Raw genomic sequence first — 25,818 nt, 5'->3', positions numbered from 1 at the left:
TCGTATGCCAGAAAAATTTAATCTTCAACTGTGGAAGGTTGGGAATGTGGAATTATTCTTACTTCTGCTCTGTTTACCATCCTTCCTATCCCTTTAAAATGTATGCCCTCCTATTCTTCAGGTCTATTTTGATGATTTGCTGGAGTCCACTCTGTACTCTTTATGAATACAGCTATATTAAACACATGCAAAAAAATATGAGTAATGGCATTTGTGGTGAATAGATAGGGGGACTGAAGAAAGATGCTTTTTTCAAGTTTTCATTTGGCTTCTTGGCAGAAAAGCAATATAAAGTGGCATTCAAGTATACTTGTATGCCATATTAGTGCAGTGGAGAATTGTACCAGATGAAATGATCACCTACATACATAGTACATACACATCTAGTAGGAGATATCTGTCCATGGTTGATTTCTTAGCCAGCAGTTGACATAGCCTGTGGGTGAGGTTTTTGACACCTGTAAGAGAAATCAAAGGAAACGCCATCTCTGGAAGTACATGGGGAGAGAGCCTACTGAGGTCTGGCTGTTGAGGAGAGAATCCTCAGAAAAACACTGGGGGAACGGACACTTCCCATAACTGTTCCTGATGATTGTTCCTCCCATTAGGCCTTAGTCTGCCCATCTGTGAAACCCATCTGTGAAATGTGTTTATTGAAAATGCTTAACATATTGATGTGTCTGGGAAAACAACTAAAAAAGAAGACATTCACCAGTTATATAGTATTTCTAGGGATTTTTAATCAATGCCTACAGTTCTGTGCAAGTTGGATTCTGTTCTGGATTTATGTCTTTCATAGTAAAAAGCTTCTGTGTGTGCATGTGCACATGCTTGTGCTTACTCTGGAGAAGGACTAAAGAGGCTAATACATTATTCCATTATAATATAAACACATTTCAGGAAAATTAGTAGTTAATTTATATACATTCAAAAGGCCATATTTTAGAGCAATGCAGTCCAATAGAAATTAATGAAATTAGGGAACTTCTCTAAACATGCATGGTTTGATTTGGTAGCCATTGGCCATGTGTGAATATGCACTTGAAATAGCTGGTGTGATTGAGGAATTGAATTTTTAATCTTGATTTAAGTCAGTTAATTTAAATAGCCACATGTGGTTGGTGGCTACCTTAGGACTCAGTGGGTTTAAAGAGATGTTGAAATACTTTTAAAAGTCAACCTCTGGTTATATGCAGTCTTTCAATTAGATTATTTTACTCTGATTATTAGTATATTTTCTTGTGTTTAAAATGTGCACCAGTTCCCACTCCTTTGCTACTTCTTTCCCCCTCCTGGTCTTACACACAAACACAAAATTCCTTGTTTTAGTCTACTATTACCACTGACTACTATTTTTTTTTATATTCACACTTCCTGAGGCAGCTCTATCTACATATTATGCTGTGTCAAATTCTTCACATTTGTTCTCCTTTAAAATTAGGAATCAGATGTTCACCCCTGACTTACAGTCCATGTTGATCAAGTCCTTCTCCTTAACCTTCGATAGTATTTCCACTATTACTGTCTCTGTCATATGACTGTTCTTTAGCCTCCTTAGTCATGCCCTGAGTGTTTCATCCTTTTCCCATTGGCCTTTTTCTCTTCTTTCCAGTTTTCTTCAATATTATGGATATTTACTACAGCTCAGATGGGCTTTTGTGGATTTAGTCAAAAGCTCTGATTTATGTTTTTTGTAAGAAAAATACATTTAATTCTGATCTTTTCAATGGTCTGTGTTAAAAACTCAATTCCTCCTTGAAATTTCTTATTTGATGTTCAAAAATCTAAGTTTAATATTAAAAGATAACTCATAATTTTCCTATCGAAATTAATCCCACATCCTCTGTTGAAAATGGACCACTCTATTTTCTGTTACCCAAAGTTGAAGGACTAGTCATCCTTGACTATCCACACCTTATTATGCTTCCTCTCAACTCAGCCAACACATGGTGGCAGTTCTTTTTTATAAAACATGGAATGCTTCGTGAATTTTCATGTTGTTCCTTGTTGAGTGACTCTTCTAATCTTCTCTTTATAACTGTAATTTTAATATGTGCTGCTGAAGTAAGCACAGTTCTTCTTTTCTAGTGGATGTTGCGTTATAACCCGTTTGCTTTAGTACTGTCTGTACCCTGTTAGATATTCTTTGAATCATATGTGCATTATTTAGCCCCCTAATTGGTATTATTAATTCTGATCTCAACTGGAGGTGTACTAAGCAGTACAGTTCTGTCTCATTTGACTGTTACACTTGTATCTACCCTTCAGGTACATTACTCTGCATTCTTGTTAAGTCATGCCTCCTTTTTCCACCATGTGTTTGTGCTTAACACAACTAGTTCTGCCAAAATTTGAATGTTCTTATTTGTGTATTCAAATCCTACATGCCTAAATACTTTAAAGTTTATTCTGTTTTTTTATACATTATCCATCAACTGTTTACTGAGTGAATGTTATGTGCAGGCATCTGTGTCTTTAGTGCTCAGCTCATAACAAGATCCCTGCTTTCAAGGACCTCATTTAATAATGGGGAATCTAACAAGTAAATAGGCAGTTATGCTATGACGTGGTAAGCTTCTGTCTCATCATCAGCTGGAAACCTTTCCAAATCACTTTGGTTTCTCAGAACTCATAGAGATTACTTTTAACTGCATTACTCATTTTTATCTGTTCTCTTATTGCTTTTGTTACTATATGTTAACCTTATTTCCTCTATTAGATTATAAACCCCTTGAGGAGAGGAAATACATTTTATACCACTGAATATACCCTGTAGACTCTAGCTTTCAATATTTCATATAAAGAATACATATTAAGTACCTGGCATTTATGAGAGCTAAATTTTACCTTTGGGAATATTTCCTGTGCATTGCATTCCCACTTCTCTGTATATATAAAATACAGAAATGTAATGAGAAATGAGATTTGTTTGTGTTTAGTTTACAGGAATGACTGTTTTAAACATGTAAATTGAATTACTTGTGCTACCTAAAGTATAATACATATTACAAAATTGCAGTGCTTATACTTCAGATTTCCCCTTATACAAAATACTCAATAAATCTCAAAAGTGAAGAACATAAATTAGAAATGTATTTCCAAAGTACTATGAAATTTATGAAATGTATGCTAGTGAGCAGAAGCCAAGAGTAGTATAATTGTTAGGTTGTAAAACCAGATTCTCGTTTTAAAAAAATGAGTTTTTTATTAATACAATTGGACTTCTGAAGCCCTAATTGGATTAAGCACATTTTTCTAATAGAGTAATCTTTAAAAGTAAACATAAGTGAACTATAACCTTTCAACATTCTTAACTATTGAAAAAAATTATTATTGCATTTTAATCTAATTCTGGATAATTCCCAGAAGTTGCTTATAATACTTTCTGTAAAATTAACTTTCTCTAGGAACTTCTTTCTATTTGCTTTTGGCTTAATATTTAAAAACAGCTTTATTAAGTTATAATTGACATAAATTTGCTACACATATTTAAAGTGCAGAGTTTGATACATTTGGGCATATGTATATACCAACGAGGTCTTCACCAAAATCCAGATAATGAAAATGTTCATCACCTTCAAAAGCTTCCTCATTCTCCTTTATAGTTTTTCTGGCCGCTTTCTATCTCCCCCAGCAAAGGAAGCCACTAATCTGTTTTCTGTCAGTATAGATTTGCATTCTTTACCATTTTGTGTAAATGAAATCGTATAGTATGTGTTCTTTCTCATTTCTTTAACTTAGTATAATTGTTTTAAGATTCATCCATGTAATAGTGTTTACCTGTAGTTCACTATTTTTATTGCTAAGTAAAAGCACAACTGATTTTTGAATATTAATTGTATGTCTTGCAACTTTACTGTACTTATTAGTTCTAACAGGTTTTTTGGTGGACTCTTAAGTTTTCTATATATAATATCAGGTTCTTTGCAAATACAGTTTTACTTCTTCTTTTCCAATTTGGATTCCTTTTGTTTCTTTTTCTTCCCTAATTGCTCTAGCTAAGGCTTCCTGTACTGTGCTGAAATTGTGTAAAGATATGAGCAGATCTTTTACACTTTTGGTCAGATTTACCCTTAAATATTTCATTATTTTTGTGCTATTGTAAAATTTTTAAAAATTTTTGTGTATTTTTTATAATTTCAATTTCTGATTATTTGTTGATAGAATATAGAAATATAGTTGTGTTTTAATAGTCTTTTATCCTGCACCTTAATGAACTCATTTATTAGTTCTGGTAACTTTTTGTGGATTCTATTGGATTTTTTATATAGACAGTCATGTTAACTGTGAATAAAGAATTTTACTTGCTCCTTTCTAATCTTAATGCTTTTATTTATTTTCCTTCCCTGATTGCATTGCTAGAACCTCTAATACAATATTGAATAGAAATAGTGACAGTGGACATCTTTGTCTTATTCCTCTTTGAGGAGGACAGCAGTTGGTCTTTTACCATTAAGCATAATGTTAGCTGCAGGTTATTTGTAGTTGCCCTTCCATATGTGGAAGAAGGGCCCATTATTCCTAGTTCTGAGAATTTTTATTAGGAGTGAATGTTAGATTTTGTCAAATCATGTTTCTGTATCATTTGATAAGATCCTGTGGTTTTTCCTTCTTTATACTCTTAATATGGAAGATTACATTGATTGAAATATGTACATTGAAGCAGTATTGCATTTGGTCACCTGATTATTTTTATATATTGTGAGATTGGATATCTAATATTATATTGAATATTTTTGCATTTATTATCATGAGAGATATTGGTTTGTAATTTCCTTTTCTTGTTAATGTCTTTTTAGTATCAGTTTTTAGTATCAGGAGAATATGGGCCTCATAATGTGTGTTGGGAAGTAGTCTTTCTTGTTTAATTTTTAGGAGATTTTGTGTAGAATTTTTATTCATTTTTCCTTAATTGCTTGGTACAATTTACCAGAGAAGCTATCTGTGACTGATATTTAACTTTGGGTAGGTTTTTAATTATAGATGTATTTCTTTAACAGATTTAGGGTTATTGAAGTCATCTATTTTTTCTTGAGTGAGCTTTGTTAGTTTTTGTTAGTTTGTGTCTTTCAAAGAATTTTCCCATTTCATTTAAATTGTTGGATTTATTGACATAAAGTTCATAATATTCCTTTATTATTTTTTAACAGCTTCAGTGAGATGTAATTTACATGCCATGGAATCCATTCACTTAAAAGGGACTAAGTGATTTTTAGTATATTCACAGGGTTTTAAAACCATCACCATCACCTAATTTTAGAGCAGTTTTTGTTTGCCCTAAAAGAAACTTAGTACCTATTAGCTGTTACTCCTTATTCTCTTCTCTCTGACAGGTCTAGGCACCACTAATTTACTTTCTGTCTCTAGACTTGCCTATTCTAGACATTTTATATAAATGGAGTAATAAAATATGTGATATTTTGAGACTGTGTTAATTAACTTAGAATACTATTTTCATATTGTAGCATTAAATAATTTAAGTACTTAATTTCCCTTTATAGCCAAATAATATTCCATTTATGGATATACCATGGTTAATCTATTCACCATTTAATGGCTATTTGGATTATTTTGACTTTTTGACTATTATGAATAATGCTGCTATGGACTTTAATGTATACATTTTTATGTGGACATATATTTTCATTTCTTGTAAGTACATACCTAGAAGTGGTGTTAGTAGATCCTATTTAAATTCTATGTTTAACTTTTTAAGAAACTGCCAAACTATATTCTGTAGTAGCCTTACCATTTTACATTCCCACAATCAATGGATGGTAGTTTAACTTTTCCACATCCTCACCAACATGGGTTATTTGTTGTCTGTTATGGGTGGGTATGAAGCAGTATCTCATTGTAGTTTTATTTGCATTTCCCTAGTGAATAGTTTTGTTAAGCATCTTTTTCATGTGCCTAATAATTATTTGTATATGTTCTTTGGAGAAATGGCTATTTAAATTGTTTCTCCATTTTTAATTGGGTTTTTGTCTTTCTATTGTTTAGTTGTAAGAGTTCTTTGCATATGCTAGATGAGTTTATTTGCATATGCTAGAGTTTATAGTAATATTGCCATCTCATTTCTGATACTGTTAATTTGTATATTCTTTTTACCATATCTGCCTGATAAACATAGATGTTTGTCAATGTTATTGATCCCAAGAGCTAAGTTTAATTTCATGGAATTTATTCTATTAAAAAAAATTACTGCACTGATTTTTACTATTTCCTTTATTTTTCTTCAGGTTTCTTTTGCTCTTCTTTTTCATGTATTTGAAGGTGATATTTGAAGTATTTGATTTGGTGCCATTTTTTTTAGTGCTTTAGATTTTCCCATAAGTAATGTTTTAGAGGTATCATGGAAATTTTGATATGCGGTAGTTTCATTTTCATCCACTTCAAAATACTTTCAAATTCCAATTTTGAATGTTTTTCTTTGACTCACGGGATATTTTGAAGTATGCTATTATGTTTCAAAATATTTGAAGTTTTTCCAGAGACCTTTCTCTTACTGGTTTCTAGTTAACACAATTATAGTCATGGAACATATTTTGTATGACTTGGATAATTGTAAATTTGTGTTTTATGATGTAGAAGGTGATATATAGGTAAATGTTTCTTGTGCACTTGAAAAAATATGTATCCTAATGTAGTTGGGTGGAGTGCTCTCTAAGTACCAATTATGTTCAGTTGACCATAGTATTTTTTAAGTCTTCTATATCCTGATTTTCTACATATTTATTCTATTAATTATTTAAAGAGAGTATTGAAATCTCCAACTGTGACTGCGGATTTGACTATTTCTCCTTACAATGTAGTTTTTTTTTAAAATATGTTTTGAAGCTCTCTTATTAAGTGCAAAATTATTTAGCACATAGGTCTCCTGATGAAGTCACCTCTTTATCTTTTTGAAGTAAATTTGTTTATCCTAGGTAATAGTCTTTCCTATGGTCTTAATTTTGTCCAGTATTGCAGTCACTCCATCTTTCTTTTGATCATTGTTACCATGACATATCTTTTTTTTATCATTGCTTTTAACCTATTAGCATCTTTATTTTTGAAGTGCATTTCCAAAAGAAGCATGTAATTGAATTTTGCTTTTGTATCCAATCTGATAAAATTTGCATTTTAATTGGTGTATTTAGAACATATATATATTTTATATGATTGTTGATAAAGCTTAAATATATCATATTGTTATTGTCCCAACTGGTCCTTGTTTCCTCCCCACTTTTTTCCTGCCTTCTTTTGTAATAATTGGGTGGTATTTATGATTCCTTCTTGTCTTCTTTGTTGACTTATTAGCTATGAGTCTTTGCTTTGTTATTTTAATGGCTGCTTTAGGATTTATGGTATCTGTATTTAACTCATCACAGTATACCTAAAATTGATATTATGCTTTACATATAATAGAGGAAACTTGCAATAGCATAATTCCATTTTTGACTCCCAGGCTTTGTGATATATTTTGTTATATTTTTACTTGTAAGTATATAATGAACCCCACACTACATTGGTAGTTATTATTTTTACTTAGGCCTTCAATTATTGTTTATATATAAATAATAATAAGAGATTACATATTTACCCAGTTAGCTACCATATTTGATGTTTTCATTCATTTGTATAGATTAATATTTCCATCTGGTTTCATTTACCAGTATTTATGCCTAAAGGATTTCCTTTAGCATTTCTTTTAGTGACGATTCACTGGTGATGAATTCTTTCAACTGTTGAATGCCTGAAAAAGTCCTTATTTTGCTTTCTTTTTTTATTAAATAGATTTCATTTATTAGAACAGTTTTAGGTTCACAACAAAATTGAGAAGAGCGTATGGAGATTTCCTATATGCTCTCTGCCCCCACAAATACATGACCTCTTCTCCCCATTATTAACATCCCCCACCAGAGAGGTACATGTGTTACAATTGATGACTTACAGTGACACATTACTACCCTGAGTAGGAAGTTTACATTAGGGTTTACTCCTAGAATTGCAAATTCTGTGGATTTAGACAAATTTATGATGACATGAATCCAGCACTGTAATATTATACAGAGCAGTTGCACTGCCCTAAAAATCCTCTGTGTGTCTTGCCTACTAAAGTCTTTGGTCACGATAGTCATTTTAGTCATAAGTCTTTGGTTATCTAAAGTGTATGATGCAAAATCCAAAATTTCACCAGCTGCTATCTCTGATGGTTGAGATTGATTACTATTATTGTTATTTTTATCATTATTTTCCTCCTGTATATAAAGCACCTGTAGTTTTTATGTAGTTAAAAAAATTAATTTAAAAAAACCTGTTGGATTTTCCCAGAGGAGGACGCCGCCCCAAATCACTCACGAAAGGCGTCTCTTGATGCAATAAGCAAGAGGAATTTATTCAGGAACCAGCTAGCTGGGGTCCAAGTTAGCCCGAAGCAGCGGGTCTCAACAAGGACCCTGAGCACACAAAGCCAGAAGGTTTTATAGCATTTTCAAAGGGGGCAACATTTTCCACAATCACAATACAGTGTTTTTTCATAGACACATAAATCTTTGGTTGGGGCCACATCCTGGGGTCTGGTTAGATAAGATTACCTTCGGAATGTTTAGGGTGGTTCTAGCAAGATAAGCTTGGTGTGTATGATTAACTGATTTTAGGTCAGCTAATTAAAGGTCACTACATTTAACACTGGCTGACTAACTTGTTTTTCAAGATTCTAATAATTTTCCTCCTTCTAGGTTAGGGGGTGGTATTTAAGCCTTTAAGATGGCTGTACTTATGCTAACTTTTGATTCTTCAGATCCTACAAACCCTTGCATACTAGAATCTTTTTTCTAAATTTGTTGTTGATAAAGCAGGACAATCCAACTAACTTCATAGTTTTTTGCTTTAGAAGATTTGAATACAACCACTTCATTAATCAAAGGATTATTTGGTAAGTTTAGCATTGTGTTAGGATGGGGAAATAGAAAAGATATATAAACACGACAAACTTTGGGAATTACTGGCAATGGCATCCTTGTTTTCTTATCACTGATCGTTAATGTATAGGGCACTGTTGGATTCTCCCAGAGGAGGACGCCGCCCCAAATCACTCACGGAAGGCGTCTCTTGATGCAATAAGCAAGAGGAATTTATTCAGGAACCAGCTAGCTGGGGTCCAAGTTAGCCCGAAGCAGCGAGTCTCAACAAGGACCCTGAGCACACAAAGCCAGAAGGTTTTATAGCATTTTCAAAGGGGGCAACATTTTCCACAATCACAATACAGTGTTTTTTCATAGACACATAAATCTTTGGCTGGGGCCACATCCTGGGGTCTGGTTAGATAAGATTACCTTCGGAATGTTTAGGGTGGTTCTAGCAAGATAAGCTTGGTGTGTATGATTAACTGATTTGAGGTCAGCTAATTAAAGGTCACTACATTTAACACTGGCTGACTAACTTGTTTTTCAAGATTCTAATAATTTTCCTCCTTCTAGGTTAGGGGGTGGTATTTAAGCCTTTAAGATGGCTGTACTTATGCTAACTTTTGATTCTTCAGATCCTACATTTTCCCACTCCTCTTTAGGTACATTCCAATCATGGAATGTTTGTGTTTCTTTGTTGGGTGAGTGAATGATATTGTTGCCTCAACATCAGTACATGAACGGCACTCACTCTTTCTTTAACAAAAGTTATCAGCCGATTTAGTATGCAGGGTCCTAAAGTGAGGAGCAACACAAGGATGAGTAAAGGCCTAGACAGAGTGGATATCAGGGTTGTAAATCACGGGGATTTAGTGAACTAAGATTCAAATAGCCCTTGGCCAGCTTCCCGTTCTTTCTTTCTCTGGTCTAGCTTTTCTCTAAGCTTTGACATTGAATCTCTTACTATTCCGGAATGGTCTGCATAAAAGCAGCATTCTTCTTTTAAAGCTGCACACAGTCCTCTTTCTTTTAGGAACAGCAGATCCAGCCCTCGTCTATTCTGCAAGACTATTTTAGAGAGGGAAGTCAGAGATTCTTCAAGTTATGTAATGGATTGCTCTATGGTCTTTAAGTCTTCATCAATAGCTGTCCTTAGTCCTTCATAATGTTGGTTCCCTTGGACAATAGCGGCTGCCCCCATTCTCACTCTGCCTGCGACTTTTATCTCTAACAACACAGCTAAGGTCAGCGAGACCAGCTCTCTCTTATATCTATGCCTAGGTTCAAATTCAGCTACGAATGAGAGATCATTATGATACATCAACTTGGGCACTAGCTGAACCATGATACAGAAATCACGGGAGGAGTTGAAGGCAGAAGTAGAGACACATGGGGTCACTCCAGTGTTACAAGCCCACTATCCCTCGGGAGGAGGGATTAAATACCTGTTTTTACCAGGGAAGGCTATGGGTATGGTCTCATTCTTTCTTCTACAGATAGAGACTCTAGCTGCTGCTAGGGAAAAGGGGCGATGACCGCTCTGGCTGCTTCGTGCTGAGAAGGGGGCGCAGTAAAGGGTGCAGCTAGGTCTCCATCACTGGTCAGTTGAGAGGGCCTCAGAAGGCTGGCGCTTCCATTCTAGGTTTCATTTCTATTACTATTTGCAGTTTTGTGGCTTCTAGGCAAGATAAAACAAATTGTGTTATTAGGTTATGTAGCAACATCTGGAGTTGGATTTTTTATTCTGGAAGGAGGCTGCATTATTGAAACAATACTTCTCTCTAAAATCACTCTCATTTTTACTAGAAGTAACTAGGTTAAGAAAATAATTAACAGCTGGCTTGATTATTTGCACAGGTGCAGCAAGAAGAGCAATTGATTACACAGGCTCTTTTAAATATGCTTTGCTGGAACTTTTTGTAAGGAATTTCAGATTGAACTTTTAAAGGCCTCTTGAGGCCAGACAGCCAAGCCAGACTTGCCATCAGGCTTTGCCTGCAGTACCTGTAGATTTGGATGAATTCTTCTCTTCTCGAGGTCTCTGCACCTGCCAGGAAGTGACCTTTCTTTACTCACCTGGTAAGGCTGCTGGGAACTCTGTAAGCAAGGTACCAGGCCAGTTCTTCCAAGGGGCTTTGTTGGCTTTATAAAGTCAATCTTAGTTCTTTAAAGTTGTTCACATCTGAGTCCATACACGTGTCTCTCAGGTATGACATTCCAGTCAAAGCCCTGGTAGTATAACCAGTGTTCTTAAGTAGTCTTCTCACAAGGAAAGCAGATTCTTATTGAACTCGTGCAAATAAACATACTGTCATGGAATACAAAAACAGTCACTGAAAGTTTTTAAACTCTGGAGGGATCAGGTAGAGAGAAGGATGTTTCAATTCTGAGTCATTTACTAAACTGTTGTCAGTTTAAGAGAACAAGGTTAAAACACTTTATCAGCAACATTTGAAACAAAAAGACACAAAATTATTTTCTTTAGTTTATGTAAACTTATGTAACTAATACCTGTTCTGCTCAAATCTAGTTCTTTACTAGTTTAGGAATAATAAAACTGACTATAAATGACAAAAGACTTACAAATGACAATGGTTAAAGATCTGATGAGAGCTTACTGTAAGACAGTTGACATAAGGAAATTCTGATATTTCTGTAATACAAAACATTCACTAACAAAATTTAGCATCATTCTCTTTGACAGTGCTTTTCTGGTAAATATATATATCAGATAAACAAGCCAAACCAGTCAAATACTTTCTCTAATGAGAAAAAAATCTTCTGACATGTTCCAGGGGCCCTCTCCATCAGTTCTAACCAGAACTCAAAACTATTAGAAACTTCAACCTCCAGTGAACACTGAGAAGCAGGACACTGCAAACTGTCAAACTAACATTCTCTAGACTGACAAACTTATGAACACATTCTACAATTTCTGCAACCATGAGCTTCACAGCACAATCTCTCAGCAAACACAGAGCACATCTTCTCAACTTAACAAAACTCTAAGGCTTTAAGTTACTACAAAGATTCTCAGGCTGCAGGTAGGCATACACACTGCAACACACAATTAAAAAGGTGTTCACTTGCCACACTTACCTGCAACAACTATGCTAGCCTACTCACAAGACCCCCACTGAACACTAGACAAAGCCAAGCTTCTAAGCATTCTATTCTTAAAAGATTTAGCAGATAACATGACTCAAATGACTCTAGGTAAACTCAGGCAGCCGACAACTACCAAGACATGCCCGCCTTAGGCCTTAACACTTTTTTATCAGGTTTTCTGGAAGTTTTAGAATACTCAATTTTCACAAGTGCTTGTCTTTAAATCAATTTCATTAATACCATCTGGAGGTAGAAAGATATATTCATTTACACACTTAGGGGGTTGTCTGAATCTGTCCCATTGTCAGTATAACAATTATTAGGCACGTAAAAGACACAAAAAACAGAGACACACACAGATTAGACACACAGCGGCCGCTTTTTGTTTTCTTCATATTTTTGACTAAAAACCAAAAAGAATCAGTGGGTTGATACTCTTGGCGCCCTAAAATCAACCCTATCTCATCAGATTCACCTTGCCGGAAAAACAGGTGAGAGGCCACCAGGCATCCCTGGCCCTCCAATCTCCCCGAGGCGTCCCCCAGGGTTGCAGCCTGCAGTGCTCCAAGTACGTCTACCAACCGCGGTCTCGACCCCTTTACGGGATCGGGACGACTGCCAGACAGTGGGTACCCCCTTTCAGAATTCCGACCGGTTTCACTGAAAAACAGAAAACAGAACACAGACAAACCAAGGCGCCACTAATCTTACCTCTTCCTCCAAGAGCGACTTCGGGAGTGAAGCGGGGTGAGCGCATGATCCCGGACGAGCCCCCAAATGTTGGATTCTCCCAGAGAAGGATGCCGCCCCAAATCACTCACAGAAGGCGTCTCTTGATGCAATAAGCAAGAGGAATTTATTCAGGAACCAGCTAGCTGGGGTCCAAGTTAGCCCGAAGCAGCGGGTCTCAACAAGGACCCTGAGCACACAAAGCCAGAAGGTTTTATAGCATTTTCAAAGGGGGCAACATTTTCCACAATCACAATACAGTGTTTTTTCATAGACACATAAATCTTTGGCTGGGGCCACATCCTGGGGTCTGGTTAGATAAGATTACCTTCGGAATGTTTAGGGTAGTTCTAGCAAGATAAGCTTGGTGTGTATGATTAACTGATTTTAGGTCAGCTAATTAAAGGTCACTACATTTAACACTGGCTGACTAACTTGTTTTTCAAGATTCTAATAATTTTCCTCCTTCTAGGTTAGGGGGTGGTATTTAAGCCTTTAAGATGGCTGTACTTATGCTAACTTTTGATTCTTCAGATCCTACAGCACTTTGGATTGCCATATTTTGAAAGAGAATTAGCTTCTACAGGGCCTAAATATCAAGGACTTGGTGACAGTAGTTTATTTTGCTGTTAGCTAGATAAGTAAGTATCTCTGTATTCCAGACCCCATAGAATTCCTATAGTCATTGCAGAGAGCTGACCCTATTAACATCTGGTCACTTGGCAATTACAGCCTTTGCATGGGAAGTTGCAGTCCAAGGTGATTGGTATTTCTTTCTCATGCATTCTGAATACTAGGACTATCAGGGCTGACTCAGAGGCCCTGTGAGATTCACCAGACTCCTGATGTATGACCATCGGTTAGCAGTTTTAAGTTAGCATTTTCAGTGTACCTCCAAACTTCAAGCTTTTTTATAAGGATCCAGGAGCTAGAAAGGTAGTCGAAGGGTAAGAAGAGTTGGGGGAAAGCTTATATCTTATTGCTAAATACAAATGTTAAGACTGGTTTAAAAATTATTTTTCTAAGAAGGAAAATTGCCCACGAATCTGATTCTATGACACGTGGGCCCAAGAAAAGTAGACAAAGAGAGCCTTTTTTAGATTTGCACAAGGGTATATTTCTATCCTTTTTCCTATAAACATTGGGAGTGACTAATTGGGGTTTTCCCATCATATCTCACAAAGTCAAAAAACTAAAAGAGAACTAATTATTTATAAACTTGGAATATAATATCATGGAATTAAAATTTCTTTGGGCAGTTTTTTGATAGTAGTGAGAGGAATGATTTAATGATGTATACTTATTGTAATTTACAATTATGCCTTTGAATGTTGTCATAGAAATGATCTCATATTCTGGGGAGTCAAAATAGATGTATTCATGTAAATGAATGACAGGTGACTAGATGCAGGGTTAGATTTGTTTACTATTGTTTTAGGTGTAAAAGCTAAGGTCAGTGAATAAAACTTACAGAGATAGAAGGAAGAATTTACCACAAAATGGAGTTACTTTACAAAATGAATTAGCTCTGTCTCTAGCTAGTAAGTTCCCTGTTGCTGATTGCATGATCTATATTTTGGCAGGTAGCATCTGATATAATTTTGAATAATAAAATATATTGCTATGTATCTACATTGTAGTAACACACTCAAAGGCTTCAGGACAGATAAATCCAGTTTGAGGCAGTGGAGAGTGGTAAATTGGCAAACTGGAGAATGCTTTCTCTGATTAAGGTCATTTAAATTCAAACAAGATAAAGCCCATTGTACTGGCCAAACCAAACTTGTCATCTGGCTAACCACTGGATCTACTGTGGTAGGCATACTTGTATGCAGGGTTTTTATTTTATCATTAAAATCAACACTACATTATTCTGGTTTTACAAAGAAAAGATCTGAAATTAAGGAAAGTTGGGTAATTTGTGTAGTGTCTGTTCAGTGCGAGGGCTAGGATCAAACTCCAAGTATGTTATATCATGGCTAATTCATTTTATCTTCTTGATAACACAGACACTAAGAAGTTAAATCACTTATGTAACATTTCTAGAAAGTTTTTGAAAAAGCCCAAGCTGGTACATTGACCCCTTTATTTCAAATCATTTTGGATTCTTTCATTGATACCTGTTAATGCCAATGTCATTTTATAGATGAGACCATGTGTTCTTGGAAAGGGTTATCTATATATAATTTTAGGTGTGGTGCCATAAGGAAAATGAGAGAGGGAGACACAGAGTCAGACCTTTATTTAAACAAAATAGTTGGCCATAAATAAGAATGGTGAGTGTAGTGGGTTGACTGTGTCCACTCAGGAGCCTCAGAATGTGACCTTATTTGTGAATAGGGTTGCAGCTATAAATAGTTAAGGATGTAGAGATGAAGTCATTCTGGAATTACAGCGGCCCTAAGTCCAATGGCCATTGCCCATATAAATGCAGAGAACACACAGAGAGCCACACAAGCACAGCGGAGGTAGAGATGTAAGGAAGGCCATGTAAAGGTGGAGACAGATACTGGAGTTAAATACTGCTACAAGCCAAGGACTGCTGACAGCCACCAGAAGCTAGTCCAGAGGCATGGGACAGATTACTCCTGAAGAAGGAACAAGCCTTACTGATGCCTTGATTTCAGATTTCTAGCCTCCATAAATATGAAAGAATAAATTTCTGTTTTTTAAGCCACATAGTTTGTGGAACTTGGTTACAGCAGCCTTAGGAAACCATTATAGGGAGATACTCTAAAGAGCTTATCCGTCAGCTTCCCCTCCCCCACTGCACACATATGTATTTGCTTTCCAGCCTTGGGTCCTTGAAAATATCACCACTGGTACTGAAGTATGTTCTTAATGGAGTCTTATCAAAATAAAAATCTTGGGGGGCGGAGCCAAGATGGCGGCGTGAGTAGAGCAGTGGAAATCTCCTCCCAAAAACACATAGAGCTATGAAAATATAACAAAGAAAAATCTTCCTAAAATAGAGACCACAGGACACAGGACAACATCCAGACCACATCCACACCTGCAAGAACCCAGAGCCTTGTGAAGGGGGTAAGATACAAGCCCCGGCCCGGCGGGACCCGAGCGCCCCTCCCCCCGGCTCCCGGCGGGTGGAGAGAAACCGGAGCGGTTTTTTTTTTTTTTTTTTTTTTTTTTTTGGCGAGCGCTTTTTGGAAGCCTTAGAGGGACGGGCCCCCGTTGCTGGGGAGGCAGGGTGGCGGGACCGGTGAGGAGGTGCCTGGGAACGGCGCCGGAGGACAAAGAATATCCCGCGTTTCTCCCTGCGAGACCTGGGGGCGGGTGCCTGAGACCGGTGCCTGAGGACGGAGGAGGTTGCGCGTTTTTCCCCTTTTTTTTTTTCTCTTTTTGGCGAGCGCTTTTTGGAAGCCTTGAAGGGACGGGGACCCCAGTGCTAGGGAGGCACGGTGGCGGGACTGGTGAGCGGGTGGCTGGGACCGGCGCCTGAGGACAAAGAATATCCCCCGTTTTTCCCTGCGGGACCGGTGGGCGGGTGCCTGAGACCGGCACTTGAGGACAGAGGAAATCGCGCGTTTTTCCCCTTTTTTTTTTCTCTTTTCTGCGAGTGCTTTTTGGAAGCCTAAAAGGGACAGGGACCCCGGTGCTAGGGAGGCAGGGCGGCAGGACTGGTGAGCGGGTGCCTGGGACCGGCACCTGAGGACAAAGAATATCCCGCATTTTTCCCTGTGGGACCGGTGGGTGGGTGCCTGAGACCAGCACCTGAGGACGGAAGAAATCGCGCGTTTTTCCCCTTTTTTTTCTCTCTTTTTGCCGAGTGCTTTTTGGAAGCCTTGAAGGGACAGGGACCCCGGTGCTAGGGAGGCAGGGCGGCGGGACTGGTGAGCGGGTGCGTGGGACCAGTGCCTGAGGACAAAGAATATTGAGCGTTCCTTCCCTGCGGGACCGGTGGGTGGGTGCTTTTTGGAAGCCTTGAAAGGACAGGGACCCTGGTGCTAGGGAGACAGGGCAGCAGGACCAGTGAGCGGGTGCCTGGGACCGGCACCTGAGGACAAAAAAAAAAAAAAAAAATCGCTTGTTTTTTCCTTTTTTTTCCTTTTTTTTTTCTCTTTGTTTCTGTTCCCTCTCTCATTGTTGCTGCTGTTGTTTTGGTTTGGAGAGTGCTTTTTGGAAATCTTAAAGGGGCAGAACAGGTCACTTAGACCAGAAGCAGGGAATCTGGGGATCTCTGGGCACTCTAACCCCCTGGGCAGCAGGGAGCACAGAGGCCCCTTACGGAGATAAATAGTCTCCTGGCTGCTCCCCCTCCAACGGGGCTCCACAATTTTGGAGGAACAGCCCCAGCCAGGCCAAGCCCACAGCAACAGCGGAGATAAACCCCAAAGCAACTGGGCAGGAAGCAGAAGCCCTGTCTGCGCACAGCTGCCCAGCACAAGCCACTAGAGGTCGCTATTCTCCCAGGAAAAGGCTACAAACCAACAAGAAGGGAAGCTCTTCCAGCGGTCACTTGTACCAGCTCTGCAAACTATCTCTATCACCATGAAAAGGCAAAACTACAGGCAGACAAAGATCACAGAGACAACACCTGAGAAGGAGACAGACCTAACTAGTCTTCCTGAAAAAGAATTCAAAATAAAAATCATGAACATGCTGACAGAGATGCAGAAAAAAATGCAAGAGCAATGGGATGAGATGCAGAGAAAAATGCAAGAGCAGTGGGATGAAGTCCGGAAGGAGATCACAGATGTCAGGAAAGAGATCACAGAAGTGAAACAATCCCTGGAAGGATTTATAAGCAGAATGGATAAGATGCAAGAGGCCATTGAAGGAATAGAAGCCAGAGAACAGGAACGTATAGAAGCTGACATAGAGAGAGATAAAAGGATCTCCAGGAATGAAACAACACTAAGAGAAATATGTGACCAATACAAAAGGAAAAACATTCGTATTATAGGGATACCAGAAGAGGAAGAAAGAGGAAAAGGGATAGAAAGTGTCTTTGAAGAAATAATTGCTGAAAACTTCCCCAAACTGGGGGAGGAAATAATCGAACAGACCATGGAATTATACAGAACCCCCAACAGAAAGGATCCAAGGAGGACAACACCAAGACACATAATAATTAAAATGGCAAGGATCAAGGACAAGGAAAGAGTTTTAAAGGCAGCTAGAGAGAAAAAGGTCACCTATAAAGGAAAACCAATCAGGCTAACATCAGACTTCTCGACAGAAACCCTACAGGCCAGAAGAGAATGGCATGATATACTTAATGCAATGAAACAGAAGGGCCTTGAACCAAGGATACTGTATCATGCACGACTATCATTTAAATATGATGGCAGGATTAAACAATTTCCAGACAAGCAAAAGCTAAGGGATTTTGCTTCCCACAAACCACCTCTACAGGGCATCCTACAGGGACTGCTCTAGATGGGAGCACCCCTAAAAAGAGCACAGAACAAAACACACAACATATGAAGAATGGAGGAGGAGGAATAAGAAGGGAGAGAAGAAAAGACTCTCCAGACAGTGTATATAACAGCTCAATAAGCGAGCTAAGTTAGGCAGTAAGATACTAAAGAAGCTAACCTTGAACCTTTGGTAACCACGAATCTAAAGCCTGCAATGGCAATAAGTACATATCTTTCAATAGTCACCCTAAATGTAAATGGACTTAATGCACCAATCAAAAGACATAGAGTAATAGAATGGATAAAAAAGCAAGACCCATCTATATGCTGCTTACAAGAAACTCACCTTAAACCCAAAGATAAGCATAGACTAAAAGTCAAGGGATGGAAAAACATATTTCAGGCAAACAACAGTGAGAAGAAAGCAGGGGTTGCAGTACTAATATCAGACAAAATAGACTTCAAAACAAAGAAAGTAACAAGAGATAAAGAAGGCCACTACATAATGATAAAGGGCTTAGTCCAACAAGAGGATATAACCATTCTAAATATATATGCACCCAATACAGGAGCACCAGCATATGTGAAGCAAATACTAACAGAACTAAAGAGGGAAATAGACTGCAATGCATTCATTGTAGGAGACTTCAACACACCACTCACCCCAAAGGATAGATCCACCGGGCAGAAAATAAGTAAAGACACACAGGCACTGAACAACACACTAGAACAGATGGACCTAATAGACATCTATAGAACTTTACATCCAAAAGCAACAGGATATACATTCTTCTCAAGTGCACATGGAACATTCTCCAGAATAGACCACATACTAGCTCACAAAAAGAGCCTCAGTAAATTCCAAAATATTGAAATTCTACCAACCAATTTTTCAGACCACAAAGGTATGAAAGTAGAAATAAATTCTACAAAGAAAACAAAAAGGCTCACAAACACATGGAGGCTTAACAACATGCTACTAAATAATCAATGGATCAATGAACAAATCAAAATAGAGATCAAGGAATATATAGAAACAAATGACAACAACAACACTAAGCCCCAACTTCTGTGGGATGCAGCGAAAGCAGTCTTAAGAGGAAAGTATATAGCAATCCAGGCACACTTGAAGAAGGAAGAACAATCCCAAATGAATAGTCTAACATCACAACTATTAAAACTGGAAAAAGAAGAACAAATGAGGCCTAAAGTCAGCAGAAGGAGGGACATAATAAAGATCAGAGAAGAAATAAACAAAATTGAGAAGAATAAAACGATAGCAAAAATCAACGAAACCAAGAGCTGGTTCTTTGAGAAAATAAACAAAATAGATAAGCCTCTAGCCCAACTTATTAAGAGAAAAAGAGAGTCAACACAAATCAACATAATCAGAAACGAGAATGGAAAAATCACGACAGACTCCACAGAAATACAAAGAATTATTAAAGACTACTATGAAAACCTATATGCCAACAAGCTGGAAAACCTAGAAGAAATGGACAACTTCCTAGAAAAATACAACCTCCCAAGACTGACCAAGGAAGAAACACAAAAGTTAAACAAACCAATTACAAGCAAAGAAATTGAAACAGTAATCAAAAAACTACCCAAGAACAAAACCCCGGGGCCGGACGGATTTACCTCGGAATTTTATCAGACACACAGAGAAGACATAATACCCATTCTCCTTAAAGTGTTCCACAAAATAGAAGAAGAGGGAATACTCCCAAACTCATTCTATGAAGCCAACATCACCCTAATACCAAAACCAGGAAAAGACCCCACCAAAAAAGAAAATTACAGACCAATATCCCTGATGAATGTAGATGCAAAAATACTCAATAAAATATTAGCAAACAGAATTCAACAGTATATCAAAAGGATCATACACCATGACCAAGTGGGGTTCATCCCAGGGATGCAAGGATGGTACAACATTCGAAAATCCATCAACATCATCCACCACATCAACAAAAAGAAAGACAAAAACCACATGATCATCTCCATAGATGCTGAAAAAGCATTTGACAAAATTCAACATCCATTCATGATAAAAACTCTCAGCAAAATGGGAATAGAGGGCAAGTACCTCAACATAATAAAGGCCATATATGATAAACCCACAGCCAGCATTATACTGAACAGCGAGAAGCTGAAAGCATTTCCACTGAGATCAGGAACCAGACAGGGATGCCCACTCTCCCCACTGTTATTTAACATAGTACTGGAGGTCCTAGCCACGGCAATCAGACAAAACAAAGAAATACAAGGAATCCAGATTGGTAAAGAAGAAGTTAAACTGTCACTATTTGCAGATGATATGATACTGTACATAAAAAACCCTAAAGACTCCACTCCAAAACTACTAGAACTGATATCGGAATACAGCAAAGTTGCAGGATACAAAATCAACACACAGAAATCTGTAGCTTTCCTATACACTAACAACGAATCAATAGAAAGAGAAATCAGGAAAACAATTCCATTCACCATTGCATCAAAAAGAATAAAATACCTAGGAATAAACCTAACCAAGGAAGTGAAAGACTTATACTCTGAAAACTACAAGTCACTCTTAAGAGAAATTAAAGGGGACACTAATAAATGGAAACTCATCCCATGCTCATGGCTAGGAAGAATTAATATCGTCAAAATGGCCATCCTGCCGAAAGCAATATACAAATTTGATGCAATCCCTCTCAAATTACCAGCAACATTCTTCAATGAATTGGAACAAATAATTCAAAAATTCATATGGAAACACCAAAGACCCCGAATAGCCAAAGCAATCCTGAAAAAGAAGAATAAAGTAGGGGGGATCTCACTCCCCAACTTCAAGCTCTACTACAAAGCCATAGTAATCAAGACAATTTGGTACTGGCACAAGAACAGAGCCACAGACCAGTGGAACAGATTAGAGACCCCAGAAATTAACCCAAACATATATGGTCAATTAATATTTGATAAAGGAGCCATGGACATACAATGGCAAAATGACAGTCTCTTCAACAGATGGTGCTGGCAAAACTGGACAGCTACATGTAGGAGAATGAAACTGGACCATTGTCTAACCCCATATACAAAGGTAAACTCAAAATGGATCAAAGACCTGAATGTAAGTCACGAAACCATTAAACTCTTGGAAAAAAACATAGGCAAAAACCTCTTAGACATAAACATGAGTGATCTCTTCTTGAACATATCTCCCCGGGCAAGGAAAACAACAGCAAAAATGAGCAAGTGGGACTACATTAAGCTGAAAAGCTTCTGTACAGCGAAAGACACCATCAATAGAACAAAAAGGAACCCTACAGTATGGGAGAATATATTTGAAAATGACAGATCTGATAAAGGCTTGACGTCCAGAATATATAAAGAGCTCACACGCCTCCACAAACAAAAAACAAATAACCCAATTAAAAAATGGGCAGAGGAACTGAACAGACAGTTCTCCAAAAAAGAAATACAGATGGCCAAGAGACACATGAAAAGATGCTCCACATCGCTAATTATCAGAGAAATGCAAATTAAAACTACAATGAGGTATCACCTCACACCAGTAAGGATAGCTGCCATCCAAAAGACAAACAACAACAAATGTTGGCGAGGCTGTGGAGAAAGGGGAACCCTCCTACACTGCTGGTGGGAATGTAAATTAGTTCAACCATTGTGGAAAGCAGTATGGAGGTGCATCAAAATGCTCAAAACAGACCTACCGTTTGACCCAGGAATTCCACTCCTAGGAATTTACCCTAAGAACGCAGCCATCAAGTTTGAGAAAGACAGATGCACTCCTATGTTTATCGCAGCACTATTTACAATAGCCAAGAATTGGAAGCAACCTAAATGTCCATCTGTAGATGAATGGATAAAGAAGATGTGGTACATATACACAATGGAATACTACTCAGCCATAAGAAGTGGAAAAATCCAACCATTTGCAGCAACATGGATGGAGCTGGAGAGTATTATGCTCAGTGAAATAAGCCAAGCGGAGAAAGAGAAATACCAAATGATTTCACTCATCTGAGGAGTATAGGAACAAAGGAAAAACTGAAGGAACAAAACAGCAGCAGAATTACAGAACCCAAAAATGGACTAACAGGTACCAAAGGGAAAGGAACTGGGGAGGATGGGTGGGCAGGGAGGGATAAGGGGGGGGAAGAAGAAGGGGGGTATTAAGATTAGCATGCATGGGGGGGAGGGAGAAAGGGGAGGGTGGGCTGCACAACACAGAGAGGACAAGTAGTGACTCTACCACATTTTGCTAAGCTGATGGACAGTAACCGTAATGTGGTTGTTAGGGGGGACCTGATATAGGGGAGAGCATAGTAAACATAGTATTCTTCAGGTAAGTGTAGATTAAAAATTTAAAAAAAAAAGAAAGAAAGAAAGAAAAGGGGGATTACTCCTTAACAGGATAAAACTATTGGTAAATCAAAGATCAACGCATGCTTTAAATATCCTTAATGCTGATCACTTAAAGGGTGTCAGATGATCAGCTATGGAGGTACTCTTTTCTGATAATATTCCTTTCTCTTAATTAAAAAAAAAAAAAAAAAAGCAGTTACTGTGTGCTGACCTCCAATGAGTTCTGCACAGTGGTATAGAGGGCATGTCAAAGTGTGGGCAAAGGGTCTGTTTGTTTCTACGCAGAAGATCAAGGCCTAGCTTGGATACCCAGAAAATGAACTAAGATACGATATGAGGAGGAGCTTCCGGCATCAGCACTCTCTGGAGGACTCGTGCCGGGGGATGATCATCAAAAAGCCTCTACAGGGATCCGGACGATGCTGCGGTTGTGGCTGCATCCAGCCCACCGTCTCCTGGACTTGCCATAAGAAGGAGGAGGGAGATGTCTAGGCTGGCATGTGCATACAGTGAGACAACGAATTTGACTGGATCTGTACTGTTAGAACTCAACCAGGAGTTGGGAGGGGTGCAAGTTGTAGCACCCCAAAATCTCATGACTATAGACTATCTATGGTTAAAAGAACATATGGGGTGTGAACAGATCCCAGAAATGGGCTGCTTTAATTTGTCTGATGGTTCAAGTACAGTTGGACAATATCCATCATATCATAGATAAATTTTCACAAATGCCTAGGGTGCCTAAATGGTTTTCTTGGTTTCACTGGAGATGGATGGTAATTATAGATTTGCTTTGTTTATGTCACCGTATTCCTATTATGTTAATATATGTGTGCAAATTAGTTAGTAGTTTAAAACCTATACATACTTAAGGTACTATACAAGAAGATATGTCAAAGAAATAATCAATCCTCCCAAGTTTCCTTCGTATGCTACATCTATAGCTTTTCTTCTTCCTTCCTAATTACAACCCTTAAATAGAATTCGTGCCTCATATCGAATTTACCGAGTATCATAATTCCTCCAGGTGGTTAAGATACCTCGAGACAAGTGCTGGGCATAGAAGCCACAGGGCATAAATCTGCAAAGAAGTAAAAAGCTAACCTTTGCAAACAATATGGCTTCTCTCTCACTTACCAACTTTACATTTCCCTGTATGGCCCCGGAAGATGACTGGTTAGCCAGAGACGGGTAAGATTCCTCAAGGGAGGAACAACCTAAGACAGGCACAGTCGCAGGGGGGCCATCAGGTGAGAATTTGGGGATCAACAGAGGTGAGGCTCAGAACCTCACCCCCCCTGCTTTGAGAGAAATCTTCTGCATCCGTGGATGTCTTGCTGCCCTTGTCTAGCCTGGATTAATACTTAGTCCATAGGCACACACCTGATCATCTGATCATCTATATTTGCCTTCTTACAGCACTAAACTATGTTTTCTACCTTTATCTTGCATCTACCTACCACTTCAGCATTTTATTAAAAATAAAAATAATAATAATAATAGGAGAAATGTGGGATCAACATATAAATCAAGTACAAAAATCAAATGAATATTCATATTTGACCTGATGGTTTATAGGTCATATTGCATGATCAAAACCGAAAGTTTCTGTGATGAATGCCCTTGTACTGTTCACCATGTAAGAATTTATTCACTCTGTAAGAATTCGTTCACCATGTAAGAACTTGTTCGTTATGCTTCAGAAGATTGGAGACTGACGAGAATTAGGCTTGAGATGGATTAATGATTGTACATTGAGCATTGACCCCCCTATACTGAATTTTATTGTTGTTAACAACCATTTGATCAATAAATATGAGAGATGCCCTCTCAAAAAAAAAAAAAAAAAAAAGGAAAAACGTAAACACTTCCAAAAAAAAAAAAAAAAAATATCAGCTTTCCCACAAACTAATGTATAAATTTAATAAAATCCCAATCAAAAACTCAAAAAAAAAAAAAAAAGAAAAAAAAAAAAAAAGCCTTCATCTTTAAAATACCCAAGGTGAGTAATGAAAATAGTGAGCTCTATTTGACAATGCCTATTTATTTTTTGTCATCGCTTTGTCTTCTCCAGTGTGGAGATAATTTTCCTCTCTATCAATTGGATTCCTTCTTTTGTAGGGAAGAAAAGAATTCTGTCATCCCTGCTGGGCTGGCCTTCAGCTTCCTTCTCTGCAGCACTGGTGCAGGACAGCCTCATAAGGCTTGTCAGTAAAGAAGCCTAAGTTGTTGAACCAGTGCCATGAGGGAATGAATTCTTCAACATATCTCTAGTGTTCTTTCGCAGAATTAAAGTATGGTGACCTGCATAAAAAAAAATAAATAAATAAAAATCTTTTACTTAGAGTAACACATCAAACATAACATAATAGCAGAATTCTTTAAAAAAATGATTGTTTCTAATACCTCACTGTAGAAGGAAGCTCTTGTGCTGATTTGGACAGTATTTTAACTGAATTTGATGAGGATGTTTGAAGGTAAAAGTCAAATGTTTCCGGCTATTAGTTTCTGATAGTTGCAATTATCTTAAAGCATGAGTATATCTTTAAAGCACATTTTACCTCATACTAAAGTAGTAAACCTCATGGTGATGTAGAATACTTGACTATAGTTTGCAGCCCAAAGGAAGGTATTTTTAAAGCAGCATATGTAAATTTGGTATTAAATGGGTTCTCTCTTTTTCAGGTACAGTAGGACTGTAAATTCATGTACAAGCTGAAAATCTGATAATTAAGCCTATATTTCTTACTACTTTAGGTTACTTGGAAGGGTAAATATTTTAATGGTTATGTTTTCTCTCTATTTTCTTTTCAGGAGCTTGTGTGCAGGCTTTGTTAAGCATAAAGAAATGAACTGGTCTAAATTTATGACCAGTCTTTTTATTCATAATAGAGTAAAGAATAATTTTTACTTTCGCTGCATAAAATGCACGTATGTCTCCCATATAAATTTGAATTGTATTTCCCATTTTCTTAGAGATGATGATTTCTTAAGCAAAAGTCTAGCAAAACTTCTGAAGTGATATTGAGAGAGGAGAGCCAGCTCTGAATGATGAATCCAGGTGTTATTTCATTTTTTAAGCCTATACTTATATGAGCTATTTTGTGCTATCAGTGCACCACTTTGAAATTCTTGTTATTTTCTTGCCCCACCCTCTTTGGCTTCTGTCAGTAGAATTTTTGTATTATTCTAGATCAAGGTTTCTTAACACTGTGCTGTTGCCATTTTGCACCAGGGGGTTTGGAGTGCTATGTTGGGCATGGTTGCATGTGTGGCAGCCTCTTTGGTTTTACCCACTTGATGCTACTGATACTCCCGAGAAGTGACAACCCCAAATATCC

The 25,818-nt window shown here is 37.7% G+C and overlaps 1 non-coding gene across 1 annotated transcript; it reads right to left on the bottom strand.

The window, feature by feature from the left end:
* Window positions 1–1,966: 1,966 nt before the first annotated feature.
* Window positions 1,967–2,070, bottom strand: LOC140844701 (U6 spliceosomal RNA). The gene has a single exon (XR_012123193.1). It is a non-coding gene; the product is annotated as a U6 spliceosomal RNA (small nuclear RNA).
* Between the last annotated feature and the right edge of the window lie 23,748 nt (window positions 2,071–25,818).

Source organism: Manis javanica, chromosome 1 (genome assembly GCF_040802235.1).
Source record: "Manis javanica isolate MJ-LG chromosome 1, MJ_LKY, whole genome shotgun sequence".
NCBI lineage: Eukaryota > Metazoa > Chordata > Mammalia > Pholidota > Manidae > Manis > Manis javanica.
Note: the sequence above shows the minus strand (reverse complement) of the source record. Positions and strands in the feature narration are given on the sequence as shown.